This window comes from Monodon monoceros, unplaced genomic scaffold (genome assembly GCF_005190385.1).
Source record: "Monodon monoceros isolate NGI ecotype Baffin Bay Population unplaced genomic scaffold, NGI_Narwhal_1 Super_Scaffold_12, whole genome shotgun sequence".
In the NCBI taxonomy this organism is placed as follows: domain Eukaryota; kingdom Metazoa; phylum Chordata; class Mammalia; order Artiodactyla; family Monodontidae; genus Monodon; species Monodon monoceros.
In genome coordinates this window covers 354,262-368,379 of record NW_021703768.1, presented here as the reverse complement: position 1 = coordinate 368,379, position 14,118 = coordinate 354,262, and the positions used below count along the sequence as shown (strand labels likewise).

Below are 14,118 nucleotides of genomic sequence, written 5' to 3'. Positions count from 1 at the left end.
CCAGGAGAATCAGAAACAACACCGCAGTCCTTATAGGTACAGGCCAAAGTAGGCTCAGTACAAGCAGCCCTGTTGCCCACTCTTGACCCTGCCCCACCCCCAGGCTCATTAGACAGTATTCCTGAAATCAGGGTCAAAACACAATTATCCTATTAAACAAGAGACTTATTTTCCCAAGGGAATGTCGTAATTGGGGGTTGCATTTCTGACCAAGAACGTAGCTGTTAGGTCAATCCTAACTATGACCAACCTATCACAAAGCTGAAGACACAATTACCGACATCTTTTAATCACTTAAGAATACAATTAGCTCCCACAGGCAAACACAGCTTATGCAAGGGCCTCGATTTCCTATGCAAACAGAGGGGAGAATTCTTCCATCACAGATTTTGTGTGAAAGTCACAGGGTTGTTATAATATACACCAGATATTTAATTAACAGTAATTATTTTCTTAAAATGGAAACACATCTGGGGGAAATAATCTGGATGACCCAAGAAACGTAGTTGTTAGTTCCCAGTCGAGATAAACTTTCCTTTTCTGTACAAAAGCATTCAAAATAATTGTTACATGGTCTACATTACAGAATACTTATTGAGAAAACAAAAATACCTTTCCCAATAAAAAGCATCTTTAAAAAGTATGTGTTAAGTTCCTGGTTCCTGCCCTCACCTGCACCCACCAGCCCACATCTATTCACAGCCACAAAACGCCATTAGCTGCTGGGGCGGGCCGGGAAGGAAGCAGAAGGGGAAGTGCTGGGCTTCTAGAGGCATCAAGTCCCCTCGGGCTGACCCTAAATGAAAGTCTGCAGAACTACCAGGAAAGGCCTAACGGGGTGGGGCCGTGACACGGAGCTGAGGCATCTCAGAGGACAAAGGCAGGGCCTGCCCCTCCAGCCGTCCGGGAAGGCAAGACAGTGACACCACTGTTCCTAGAGGCTTTACTTCAAGTGGGTGTTGTCAGCCCGGGCAAGCTTCGCCCACGCAGACTCCCCGGCGCCTCCCTGGACAAAGGGAGCATGGCTGGAGTTACCCTATGAGATAACCGGGCTCATTCTCTCTCTCGTTTTCACGTAGCAGACTCTGAGGACTGCAGCTGATAAATATTAATGTATGAAATAATAACTAACAGCGCCAAAAGAACCCGAAATAATTTCAAAACAGAAAGCTGTGCCCATGCGTTTCCTGAGCTTACGGACGGCCCTGCATCCTCCCCACCAACCCTGGTGGCCTGTTGCAGCGCACGTGCATTTCACACGTGATCAAATTATACTGTAAGGACAGTCCGGCAGAGCTGGGGGCAGTTTTATCCCAGTAACACTCCCCACCCCCACGTTAAAGAATTGTTCTTAGTCTGTGGAGAAGCTACTTCATTCAATCCTTCCAAAATCAACGTGAAGAAAACTAACAGCTAATGTTGTCATAAGGTACACTGAATTAAACGGTGAGTTTCAGTCAACAAACCATGTTTTCTGATCCTAATTTAAACACTAAAAAGCTACGCTAGTTTTTAAAGTAAGGACAAAACCAACAAACTCCTAGGATCGAGATAAACAGAAAGAACTTTCACAGATGCTAGGTGGTCTTTAGGTAAAGACCCAAATCCTAGTATTAGATGGAATAGCTCCTGAGATATTAAAATGAAATATTTCTTTTAATTAGGTGCTCTTTTTTAACATATTATAAAAGAATACATACCAATACATGATAATCACCCAGCTGTATTGCTTTAAACTAGAGAAATTAATTTATTGAAAACTTAACTACCTTTAAAATGAGAAGCTCCAATTCAGTTATCTCTCAAAATTTCAGAAGCAAGAATACCAATACTTGCTGACTTCAATCTTTAGTCACAAGCAAAGAGAACAAAACCAGATCTATTTCTCTTTCATCATTAAGTAACATAAATTATTAATACTGCCTTTTAATTACGGCTCTCTCTACGACCAGTGTCCACATTCAAGTTGCAATTAGGAGACTCAAAATTCGTAACCGTTAATTTTTCAAGAAAAGGGTATTCATATCTCTACTACCAATAAAAATAAGTGTCCTGAAAGGCCCTTTTTGATCTCTACAGTCTGGTCAGAAAGAGAAACCTACTGGTAGGCATTTAAAATTTTTTTTTCAACTACATTCTTTATTCTACATGTTGAAGGTGTATTTTTTAAAATCCAATCTGGAAAAGAAGTTATCTGCAGCTGGCCTCTCACCGATGGGGGGACACTCCAGCACGCTCACTTCTCCCCGTCGCCCTCTGGGCACTGGGGTTCGCTCTGACGTGGCACAGTCCAGGACCTCCTCTGTGGGGCACACACACATCCACGATGGACAGCCTCCCGCGCCTTGAGCTAACGGACACTGAACTGGCCTCACAGGATGAGTGTGAAGGGACCGGGCAACACCACCATCACACAAGACCAAGCAGTCAGCACTCCCCCAAAGAGAAGTCGGCGACCCACGGACAGCAAGGAGCCTGCAAGCAACCCACGGACAGCAAGGAGCCTGCACACTCAGATCCAGAGTGGGGCTGGTGGGAAGCTAACAATTCCTAATTCCCACAAACTAAAAGGTCGTCCCAAATGCTCTGCTGTGACGATAACAGCAAATGAAAGAGACAAGGTACAGAAAAATATATGAATGATGATATTTCTCCTTTTGTGTATAGAAAAGGAATAAACATCTATGCTAACGTAAGCAATCTTTTTTCTATATACACAAGAAAATGTTAATGGCTATTTTGGGGGGAAATACACAGGAATAGGGGCAGCTCTGATTTTTCATATTATCATATATATATAAGGAAAAAAGACAAATTATATATGTAAAACTATATGTGTATATACATTTTTTCCTTTTCCAAAAAAAGTTAAGTGGTTATCTGGGCCGTTGAACCAAGAAGCATTCACAATTCTTCCTCCATACTTCTCAGTTAAAAGAAAAAAGCTAGTAAATGTTAACCGTTTACTGGGTGAACGATTACATATCACTAGGAACAATAATGGAGATAGTATAAAAACCTAGAAGAATGCTCATTATATGCTAAATGAAAAACAAATGTGTGTGTAATAATTTTAGCTATTTAAGAAGGCCAGAAACATACCTGATTTAAAAACACATGTACTAAGACAGCATTTCTGTTAGAATTACTGGTCTTATTTTTCTCTTCATTTTCCAAATAGTGGACATGCAGTTTACATTCCTTTGATCACAAAAAATGAATGTACATTTTAAAGGTCTTACTTACACGTAACTGCTTTTGCTCTTCTCTTCACTATCCTTAGTCCCCCAGAGCCTCTGAGAAGCCCACCATCAGGTTGACGTGGCCTGGGCTCCTTCTCTCCTCCAGGGCCAAAGTCACGGCTAAGCACTGGCCATGCTGACTCAGCGCACTGACCAGTCTAATCCACTAAGACAGGACCTGCTGAGAGTCTCACTTCTGTTCTTTATGACCCACATCTGCCACCAGCTTTTATTTAGAGCTTGTTTTGGAAATACTTTCCACAGAAATTTAAGTATCTTAAAAGCAAGTATGTGAAGTGATCTGCCCCTACTTTAGGTTATACCCAGTATCTCTGTAAGTTAAAGTGTTAACATAATTTTTTACTTAAATATTTCACATTTGTGATATAATGTACTTCACGATTAATGCAGCACCACGCCCCTCTAATCAAGACCCCTGTAAAGTCTAGGAAGGACACTTCAAGGGCCCCCAGTGCCCCAGTTATTACCCAGTCACTAATAATGATACGAGCTGATATTAAGGACAAAATGGAGTGACTGCATCAAAATATAATTTCAGGTTCTGGTTTTGCGACACACAAGGAATGTGACTTTCACCCGCTCACTTTCCACTCTGGTCTGCTGACTGCACCACAGGAACGACAGCACCAACACCGCAGGGCCAAGAAGAAAACTAACAAGACGACTGTAAAGGGCTCTGTAAGCCTTTCTGTGTGATCAGTGATCAGACTACTAAGTGCAGCCCCACAGAGCAGCCGCCACGCACACGCGGGTTTGCGACCCACAGGAAGGCGGCCCGGGACGCCAGCCACCGGTGCCCGTGCTGCGCTCAACGTCCTGGGGCAACAGCAGCCCCGCCGAGCACCCCGCGCCACGGGGGCACGAGTCTGCCAACCTGCTCGGCCCACGAGTACCAGTGCCACACCTCACCTCCAGACAAAAGAGCATTCTGAGAGAGGGGAGTTTGCATAAGGGATTTGAATCAATTTCACCAACTTTTCTGGTTTTTCTTCCATTCCCAAATCCAAGTTAATCTCCGAAATCGAGACAGCACAAGTCCAAAGGGCGATGGACAGCAGTCAAGCCCTTCCTGGGTCACAGCTGCTTTAACAAAGCCCGAGCAGTGAGGGCAAATCCCCAGGGCGCGGGACAACTCCACCACGAGACACCCGCAGGCTTCCCTGGCGTGGGAAGGTATACCCTGACAGATTTAAGAATAAAATGATGTGTCTGAAATTCGCTGTAAAACAACCAAGGAGGGAAACAGGGGAGAGCACAGAAGAACAAGTTTGGTCATGAGTTGGTAATTGCTTTAGTTTGGTGATGGAGTTCCTTATACTATTTGTTAACTTATTATGTATTTCAATTTTCCATTAGAATAGTTTCTGCTTAAATGTTAGAGACCTTGAATCTTGATTTAAAATCCAAATGTACAGAGAAAGCCAGGAAAATCTGAATATCGTCTGGGTATCTGATGACAAGGGGCTGCTGCTCTTTCATTCGGTGCCATAATGAAACTGAAGTCCTTAACCGTGAGAAATGCTTCTTACTTATGAGTGAAATGATATGATTTGGGGACTTCCTTTAAAACACTCTGATAGGAAGAAAGGAGATTAAACAAAACTAGCAGAATTCTGTTAGAGCTGGATGAGTTCATAATAGTCTGCCTGTAATCTATGTTTGAACATTCTCTTAATAAATTTTTTTAAAAGTCATTACTTCTTGGTATTGTCTGACTACATTGCAAGTATGTATGAAATCTGTTATATATCTCTTAGTTTTAAAGATATAGGAGCACAGGGATCTCACAAGCAGACTGTGTTGTATTTTGACATGGATCACGCTGCCACGTTAGCTGGTTGTCTGTGAGAAAGAGACAATCCCCAAAATTCTCAAATTTGTCTGAACAACTGAATGGTTGACCATGGAGGCTGGTATGTTTCAAAAGTGACAAAAAATTAAGTTTTGATGAAACATTACGTCAGCTTCTAAGAAGTAGCAGATATCAGAAAATTCAATACAAAGTAAACCATAACTAGTTTTTAATATGGGTGACCAGCTGGTAATGGAGACTAACAGAGGAAACCTAGTTACACACAAAATTCCCGTCTGCCTCTGGATTAAAGTATCCAGCAAATTTTTACACGTTACTTTAAAACTGACATGTGTGTGTGACATTTTACTAGAATGCAATGATTTAAATAGTCTGTCCCCAACATCTAAGATACCTCACAAGATTTTCCTGTATCTCAATTTTCTGATGCAAATTTTAAAAGAAAACTCACAGCCCCTCAGTTAAGTGTTTACTGATAATGCACACATAAGACACTTCTATTTTTCACATTTTACATTTATGGACAATGTAGTATATACTCTTCTTCTAAATTACTGTTTAACTCCAATTTAAGCATATCCCCTTAAAGCACTAGGACAATGTAAAAAATGTAATCATTCTTACCAGAACTAAATTTATACAACGATCGTACATTAGTTTTGTAAACAGAAATAAAAAAGATACAGGATATAATCTATACATAAAGTGAATTTACTTATTAGCCTTACAAAGGTCTGATCACTACGAGGCCCCCAGCTGATGTTCTGTAAGAGGGAAGAAGAGTCTCACTTCCGTTTACGACCTTTTGAAAATAAAGGTTCTTGTACTTTTCAAATCACAACAGGACCTACACATAACTTCATAAAGTCACTGATAGTCAAACGCCACATACACTCAAACTGAATTTCTGGAAACCCATGTGTCATTTTAGGAAATCCACGCTAAACCCAGACATCACAGCAGTGGAAAAGCCCCCAAGATGGTGCCATGCTTGATGTCCGGTCTGATGCCCTGTGAATGGTTCCAACACCACTGCAGCACGTGCTTTCCTGATTTCCCAAGACCCAAAGCCAGTCCTTGAGTGAGTGGGGTCATAATAGGGTTAAATGCATCCAAAGGGATTTACTGCCTAACAAAAAATCGAATATGTACCGGGACTTCCCCTAGTGGTCCAGTGGCTAGGACTTGGCCCTTTCACTGCTGGGCTCGGGTTTGATCCCTGGTCGGGGAACTAAAATCCTCCAAGATGCGAAGCGCAGCCCAAAAAATAAAATTTAAAAAATCAACCATGTGCCTGAGAACAACAGGAAAGTACTCCAGCCCCATGGACAGATTGCAGAGAGCACAAAAAGTAAAAAACATATCTTTTGTAAGCCAGCTCCATCCTCCCTCCACAGAGATGTGCCTCATCAGGCAGGCAGCAGTATCAACAGCCACAAATCCCACCGTCTGCTCCTCTGAACCCATCACTCAGAAGGCACTACTTAGTTTTACCATCATATGCAAACTATTTATGGTTGCTACGCAATGTCACATTTGAAAATTACTATAAAGAATTTGCATTTCAGGGCTTCCCTGGTGGTGCAGTGGTTAAGAATCCAACTGCCAATGCAGAGGACGTGGGTTCCAAGCCCTGGTCCAGGAAGATCCCACATGCCACGGAGCAACTGAGCCCGTGTGCCACAACTACTGAGCCTGCACTCGAGCCTGTGTGCCACAACTACTGAGGCCTGCGCACCTAGAGCCCATGCTCCGCAACAAGAGAAGCCACCGCAATGAGAAGCCCGCGCACCACAATGAAGAGCAGCCCCTGCTCACCGCAACTAGAGAAAGCCCGCACGCAACAGAGAAGACCCATCGCAGCCAAAAATAAATATATTTATATAAAAAAAGAATTTACATTTCAGAACACATTAAAACATCTGATAAGAAGTACGTTACTGAAAGCAAAGTTGCAAACATACTGTTATTGTGCTGAATAATTTAAAACTCAGACTTATTTTATTTAAGCTATCATACGAATACTGTTTTGTGCCTGTTAAGAAAAATTCTTGAACTAGAAGGGAACGTGAATCTCAATCCACCTCACATTTCTAGCTAACAAAGTACCGGAGCAGGCCTAGAAGACCCAGGGGCCCTGGCAGCACGGACAGTGGGAGCCAAGGGAGCCCGAGCGGGCAGTGCTGCGGGGGGCGGGTGGGGGCGCAGGGAAGGCAGAGACCACCTGCTGCCCAGCTCCGTGCTGCCCAGGGCCCACCTCTGCCGGCTGGCACCTGCCTAGGGGTGGCAGGAATGTGCTTTCTGCCCCCCCCCCCAATTGCCAGCATCTCCCAGCCCCGCCCCAACACGCAGCCCCTGCCGCATCTCTGCGTCTCCTCCACCGCAAGCCAGGCGCAGCTCAGGCTCCCCTGCTTCCTTCGAGGCTGTGGGATTCTGTCTTCCCACCTGAAGGCAGCAGCCAAGGTTTGTCCATGATGTGAAAAGTGGGCCACGAGAGAGAAACCCCTACGGACGGGACGCATAACTACACCCTTGCTGACAGTGGGAGAGATGTCCTAAGCGACAGCCCAGGGAGCCGAGGTCTTGTTCTACATGAGCAGAGCTGCCCTAAACTGCTCCCCTCAAAACCGTCAATTCAGACAGCCTACAGCTAGCATCTCCCCACAAAAGTTACAGAAAGTAAAAGCATGACTCATACTCATCAAAGTATATTAATTTCTTCTGAATATGTCTTGACTTTTGGCAAAACAGCTCTGTGATTCTTCGACACCCAACATCTCTGCTGAGCGGTTCTGCTGCAGGAAACGGGGCAGCCTGTCTGCGTTCCGACCAGGCGTGGCACCCAGGCCGAGTCCGGGAACTGGGGCCATTCTCCCTTTATCAGCAGTGCTCTTGGTTTCGCTCTACAAACCCCTTATTTGTCTTCCTCACCCCTGTCTACCGAGCATCTGCTGTGGACAGAAGACGCTGTGGCTCCATCCCCCAAGACCAGGGTCTAAACAAACGACAGACGAGGCCAACCTCACAAGCCGGCTCAGAAAAGTCTATAGGGTCTCACCACTTGGATTCCTGACTGCTTCAAAATCACATAAAAGGTGATTCACAATATACTCTGAGGTCACAGCTGACTTAGGACCCCTTGCCGTGTAATGTCACATGTGTCCTCACCACCCTCTAGGAGGAGGTTCAACCGATTGTCCACACAGTAAACAGGAGGAAAAGGAGTCACGACCTACCCGAGGTTCACAGTCACAAACAGCATTGGCCACGGTTCTGATTCAGGCCAGCTCCAGAGTTAACCATGCAGGCCCTCTAAGCAATCTGGCTAGAAATGGTCAAGGGACCACAGAAAGAAATTTCACTCCCTTAATCACCTGCTCCCACACGTCATTCCAGGAGGACAAGCTCTCCGACAACGATGCAATGGAAGTTAACACCTGGGCATGGCCTTCTGCCCCAGCTGGGGGGAGCAGTGTTTTCTTCCTAATGGAGGTATCCCACCAGGGGCAAGAGATCTTAGGTTCTCCACTTCTAGAGGCAGCATCTTAAAACCACTCTACCCACCAAAAAAAAATTTTTTTTAATGTAAATTGGTGCAGTCACTATGGAAAACAGTATGGAGGAGGTTCCTTACGAAACTAAAACTAGAGTTGCCGTACGATCCAGCAATCTCACCCCTGGGCATGTATCCAGAGAAAACTCTTAATTCGAAAAGATACATGCACCTCAACGTTCAGAGCAGCACTATTCACAATAGCCAAGACATGAAAGCAACCTAAGTGTTGCTTAGGAACACTTAGGAATGGATAAAGAAGATGTGGTGTATATATACCATGGAATACTGCTCAGCCATAAAAAAGAACGAAATAATGCCATTTGCAGCAACATGGATGGGCCTAGAGAGTATCATGCTAAGTGAAGTCAGACAGAGGAAGACAAATGTCATATGATGTCACTTATATGTGGAATCTAAAATATGACACAAATGAGTTTATTTGTGAAACAGAAACAGACTCACAGACATAGAAAAGAAACTTATACCAAAGGGGAAAGGGGATGAGAAGGGATATATTAGTAGTTTGGGATTAGCAGATGCAAACTACTATATATAAAACAGGTGAACAACAAAGACCTACTGTACAGCACAGGGAACTATATTTAATATTCTGTAATAAACCATAATGGAAAAGAATATGAAAACGAATATGTATATACAACTGAATCACTTGCTGTACACCAGAAACTAACATAACATTGTAAATCAACTGTATTTCAATTAAAAGAAATTAAAAGTGCTTTGACCATTAGCTCGAAAATTGAATGTCATTAGTTCCGGTGAGCTGTGATTCAGGTTTACGAGTTGCCAGGTGTCACCTCCAGGCCCCAGGCTCATAGGACCCGGTGCCTAACTCATCTCAGCTCCTACCCATCTCCTCCAATCAGCTCATTGCGCTAAGCAGGCGCTGTTCGATACAAGTACAACGGGAGCCGCACGTGGAATTAATTTTCCATCAGCCATATTAAAAAAGTAAAAAGAGACATGGTTACATTAATTTTAATAGTATACTTACTTAATCCAACCAAAAACGTTATTTCAACATGTAATCGATATAGAACAATTGTAAGTAGGCTATTTTGCACTCATTTGTTGCACTAAGTTTTCCTTGTTTTGTTTTTCTGGTGGAGCCATGCGGCATGCAGAATCTTCCCTGACCAGGGATCGAACCTGTGCTCCCTGATTTGGGAGTCCTAACCACTGGACCGCCAGGCAAGTCCACACTAAATTTTTCAAGTGCAGGGTGTATTTATAGTTCAATTTGGGCGAGCCTCATTTCCAGTGCTCACCAGTCACATGTGGCTAGTGGCCACCAGCTATTGTAGTGGCCAGCACAGCACTGGGCCCTTCTCATCTCTTCACTCACACAGCAGGCACCCAACTAGAGGCTGCCTGACCCACTTCAGAATCCTCCTAAAGGAACAGGAACTAGGCTCTCCCCACATGGAACTAACCCGTCTCCCAGCTCAGACACTGAGCAAGATGAGGTGGTCTTACCTGACCCCAGTATCACCTCCCCTACGTCGCCTTACAGATCAGCTCGCTCACCTACCGGATGCTGGCAATTAGGAGTGACAGCAGAAATCACAGTGGGAGGCACGAGGTCCTTTGCAAGTGGCAGCTCAGAGAGTGGGATGGGAAGACAGGGCTGAGCCAGTGCTGGACAGCAGGTGTGAGTTACCCTCACCCAGGTCGCCTTTCCCTCTGGAGTCACAGGAAAAGGCCAGTGACCCTTTCTCCTGAATCCTTCTGTCTGATGCACTAAAAAACCCATCTGTTCTTCCGTCCTGTTCTCCCTCTACAGCTGACCTTGCTTCCCAGGTTGAACACAGAGCCTAGTACATACCCCTTCAAACCCGTTGAGGCCACACAGGAAGTCCCACTTGAAGGATTTCAGAGCCAAACTTCATACATAATTGATGCTATCCGAGAAGTGAACGGCACACACCTAGTAGGAAGGTCTAACTGGGAAAGGGGGCAGGGACTGGACATCAACTGCACAAAACAGAGGCACCTCTGAGAGGCTGTAACCCTCAAGTTTGGGGGAAACTCTGCTCTCAGCTGTGCCACTTGCACTCCAGTACGCAGACGTAATCTTTGCTTTCACACTCACTTCCTGCAAACTACGATGAGCACAACTGGGTCTCCCACGTGCCTCTGCAGGTCCAGCCGGCCTGCGCAGGACCGGCTGGCAGAGGCTATGTGGCTGCACCTGGCTGCGGGCCGCACTTCTGACTTCCAGGCCCCACTCTCAGTACCAGGTGGCCTCCACCGGGTTGACGCTCTCTCTGTGCCTCTGAATTTTGGTCTGAAAGTGGACACAGTAACACTACCTACCTCACATGCTATGAGGCCTCAATGAGAATCCACATAAGGTCCTTAAAACCTGACTGAACCACAGCAAATGTCACTAAATCGAACTTGTTACAAAAGCAGTAATAGGGTTTTCCACTTGAAATGATTTAAGTAACAGAAAACTTCTCCCTCACCTGTCACTCTTCCGACCCAGTCAGTGGAACAGGCCCTCCTCACAAACGAAAAACACGGGCGGCGGCAGCCACCAGCGTGATACAGGGGTTCAGCAGGTAGAGGCGGGGCCTGCTCCTATGCTAATTGCTCATTTAGCTTAAAAAATATCTTTATTGAAGGTAAATAACACAATAAACAATTACAATTTGATACACTCTGACATATTATACACCTATGAAACCACCACCTCAGTTAAGGTAATGAACACATCTACACTCCCAAAAGTCTCCTTGTGTCCCTCTGTAACCCCACCCCCGACGCCTAGGCAACCACGAATCGGCTTTCTGTCACTACACGTAAGTTTGCATCTTCTAGAGTTTTATATACGTGGAATCATACAGTATGTACTTTTCTGTGGTCTGGCTTCGCTCCCTCAGCATGGTTACTTTGAGATGCATCCATGCTTGTTGTTGCATGGATGTCTGCCCTCGTTTCTCTTGGGTAAACACCTAGGAGTGGAAAGGCTGGATCATACACGGCAAGCATACGTTTAACCTACTAGGAAACTGCTGAACTGTTTTCAACACGGTTGCACCATTTTTCATGCCCACCATCAGTGCATGAGAGTCTGGCGCCTGCACACCCTCGGCAGCAAGTGGTATGGTCAGTCTTTTCCATTTTAGCCACTGTAATAGGTGGTTAGTGGTGTCTCGTGTGTTTTTTTAATAAATTATTTATTTTATTTATTTTATTTTTGGCTGCGTTGGGTCTTCGTTGCTGCACGCGGGCCCCTCTCTGGTTGCGGCGAGCGGGGGCCACTCTCCACTGTGGTGCACAGGCTTCTCACTGTGGTGGCCTCTCCCGTTGGGAGACGGGCTCTAGGCGTGCGGGCTTCAGTAGTTGTGGCACACAGGCTTAGTTGCTCCGCGGCATGTGGGATCCTCCCAGACCAGGGCTCAAACCCGTGTCACCTGCACTGGCAGGCAGACTCCCAACCACTGAGCCACCAGAGAAGCCCCTTGACATGGACCATTTTTAAAGTCATTATTGAATTTTGTTACAATATTGCTCCTGTTATGGTTTTTTGCCACAAGGCATGTGGGATCTTAGCTCCCCAACCAGGGATCCAACCCACACTCCCTGCATTGAAAGGCGAAGTCCTAACCACTGGATGGCCAGGGAAGTCCCCTCGTTGTGGTTTTAATTTGCATCTCCCTGATGGCTAATGAGTTTTCACGTGCTCATCTGCCACCTCTCTATATTCTCTGGTGAAGTCTCTGTTCAAATCACTTGCTTTTTTTTCAGGTTGTTGTTTTCTTAATATTGAATTGTAAGAGTTCTTTACTTATTCTAGACATAAGTTATGTAGAAAACGTGTGATCGGCTAGTATTTTCTGCCAGCCTGTGGCTTGTCTTTTCATTCTCTTAACAGTGTCTTTGAAGGAGGAGATATTTTTAAATTTGATGAAGTCCAATTTATAAATGTTCTCTTTAATGAACTGTGTCTTTGATGTCATTAAGAAATCCTTGCCTAACCCAAAGTCTCAACGATTTTCTGTTTTCTTTTAGATGTTTTCTAGTGTTAGGTTGTGTCTGATTCATTTTGAGAGTTAATTTTTGTCTATGGAGTCAAGTTCACCTTTTACATATGGATACCGAACTGGTCAAGCACCTAATTCATTCGTTTTAGTTTTGTTTTTCAATTTAAAATTATTTCAGGGACTTCCCTGGTGGTGCAGTGGTTAGGAAGCCGCCTGTCAATGCAGGGGACATGGGTTCGAGCCCTGGTCCGGAAAGATCCCACATGCTGCGGAGCAACTAAGCCCGTGTGCCACAACTACTGAGTCTGTGCTCTCTAGCCCGCGAGCTACAACTACCGAGCCCGCGAGCCACAACTACTGAAGCCCATGTGCCTAGAGGCCGTGCTCTGCAACAAGAGAAGCCACCGCAATAAGAAGCCCACGGACCGCAATGAAGAGTAGCCCCTGCTCGCCGCAACCAGAGAAAGCCTGGGCGCAGCAATGAAGACCCAAAGCAGCCAAAAAATAAATAAAATTTTTAATAAATAAATATAAAAAAATAAATAATTTCAACTTACAAAGAGTTGCAAGAATAATAAAAAGAACTGGATACCCTTGCCCAGATTCACCACCAACACTGTGACACATTTATTGCCCCCATTCCATACAAACATATTGGAATTTTTTTCTGAATTGTGTGGCCTCACCTTTATCTGTATGATCTGCTGGTATTCCAACCAAGATTTGATTTGCAAAAGGGGCTCTTCTGCTTTCTACTGAAAGAAGCTGGAGAAATACTGCTCTTGTCCAGAATGTGGACCATCATCTCTGGGACCTTAGCCCTTCGTGCTGAACACTGACTGGATGAAGACTTTGAAGAGAAAACCCTTCTCTGGATCAATGTGTTTGAAAACAACTTTGGGCTTAAAAATGAGAGATGGGCAAAACTGTAACAAAAACCAGGTTCTTAAAAAAAAGAAACCCTGAAGAAATTTAAATATTGTACTTTAAAAACTGGTAAGAATCAATTACGTCAAAATTACCTTAATTCAGAAGTGCTTCTGGTCTGGTCTCCAAAACATGTAAAATTGTCTGCAACAGAGAAAAGGCTGTATTTGCATTGATTCAGGTTGCGAGGCACAATATTCCATACATTTTAAGAAGCACATAATTCCGCCCCTTCCCCATCACCATTTCTTGCCCCCAAATCACTTTACTTATTAGTACTTTGTATTAACTTAGTGGTAAGTTTTTCAGTGTGGAAAAGAAGAAATCTGATCTCAATTTCTTTAAAAAAAAAAAAAGAAAAATCCTTAGAAATGCCTCAGGGAAAAATACCTTGAATTAAACTGAAAAGCATCGGGGGAAGGGGTGTTTAGAATCCTGTTACTACAAAAATTATAGTAACAGCAACAGAAAAAAAACACTGCAATTCAAGAAGCTTCTAAGAGTAACCTTCCCCAGACTTTCCCATCTGGCCCACAGAGGATCTCATGT

The 14,118-nt window shown here is 44.4% G+C and overlaps 1 protein-coding gene across 4 annotated transcripts in view; it reads right to left on the bottom strand.

Annotated features, from left to right (window-relative positions):
* The window catches only part of GNB1 (G protein subunit beta 1), a 95,572-nt gene that overhangs the window by 27,733 nt on the left and 53,721 nt on the right, over positions 1–14,118 (bottom strand). For 2 of the 4 annotated variants that reach the window (XM_029217274.1, XM_029217273.1), the window contains exon 2: positions 13,665–13,713. The exons of the other annotated variants lie outside the window; for them this stretch is intronic. The gene's annotated coding sequence lies outside the window, so the exon portion shown is untranslated. The remainder of the gene's footprint in view (positions 1–13,664; positions 13,714–14,118) is intronic. 4 annotated transcript variants of the gene reach the window in all.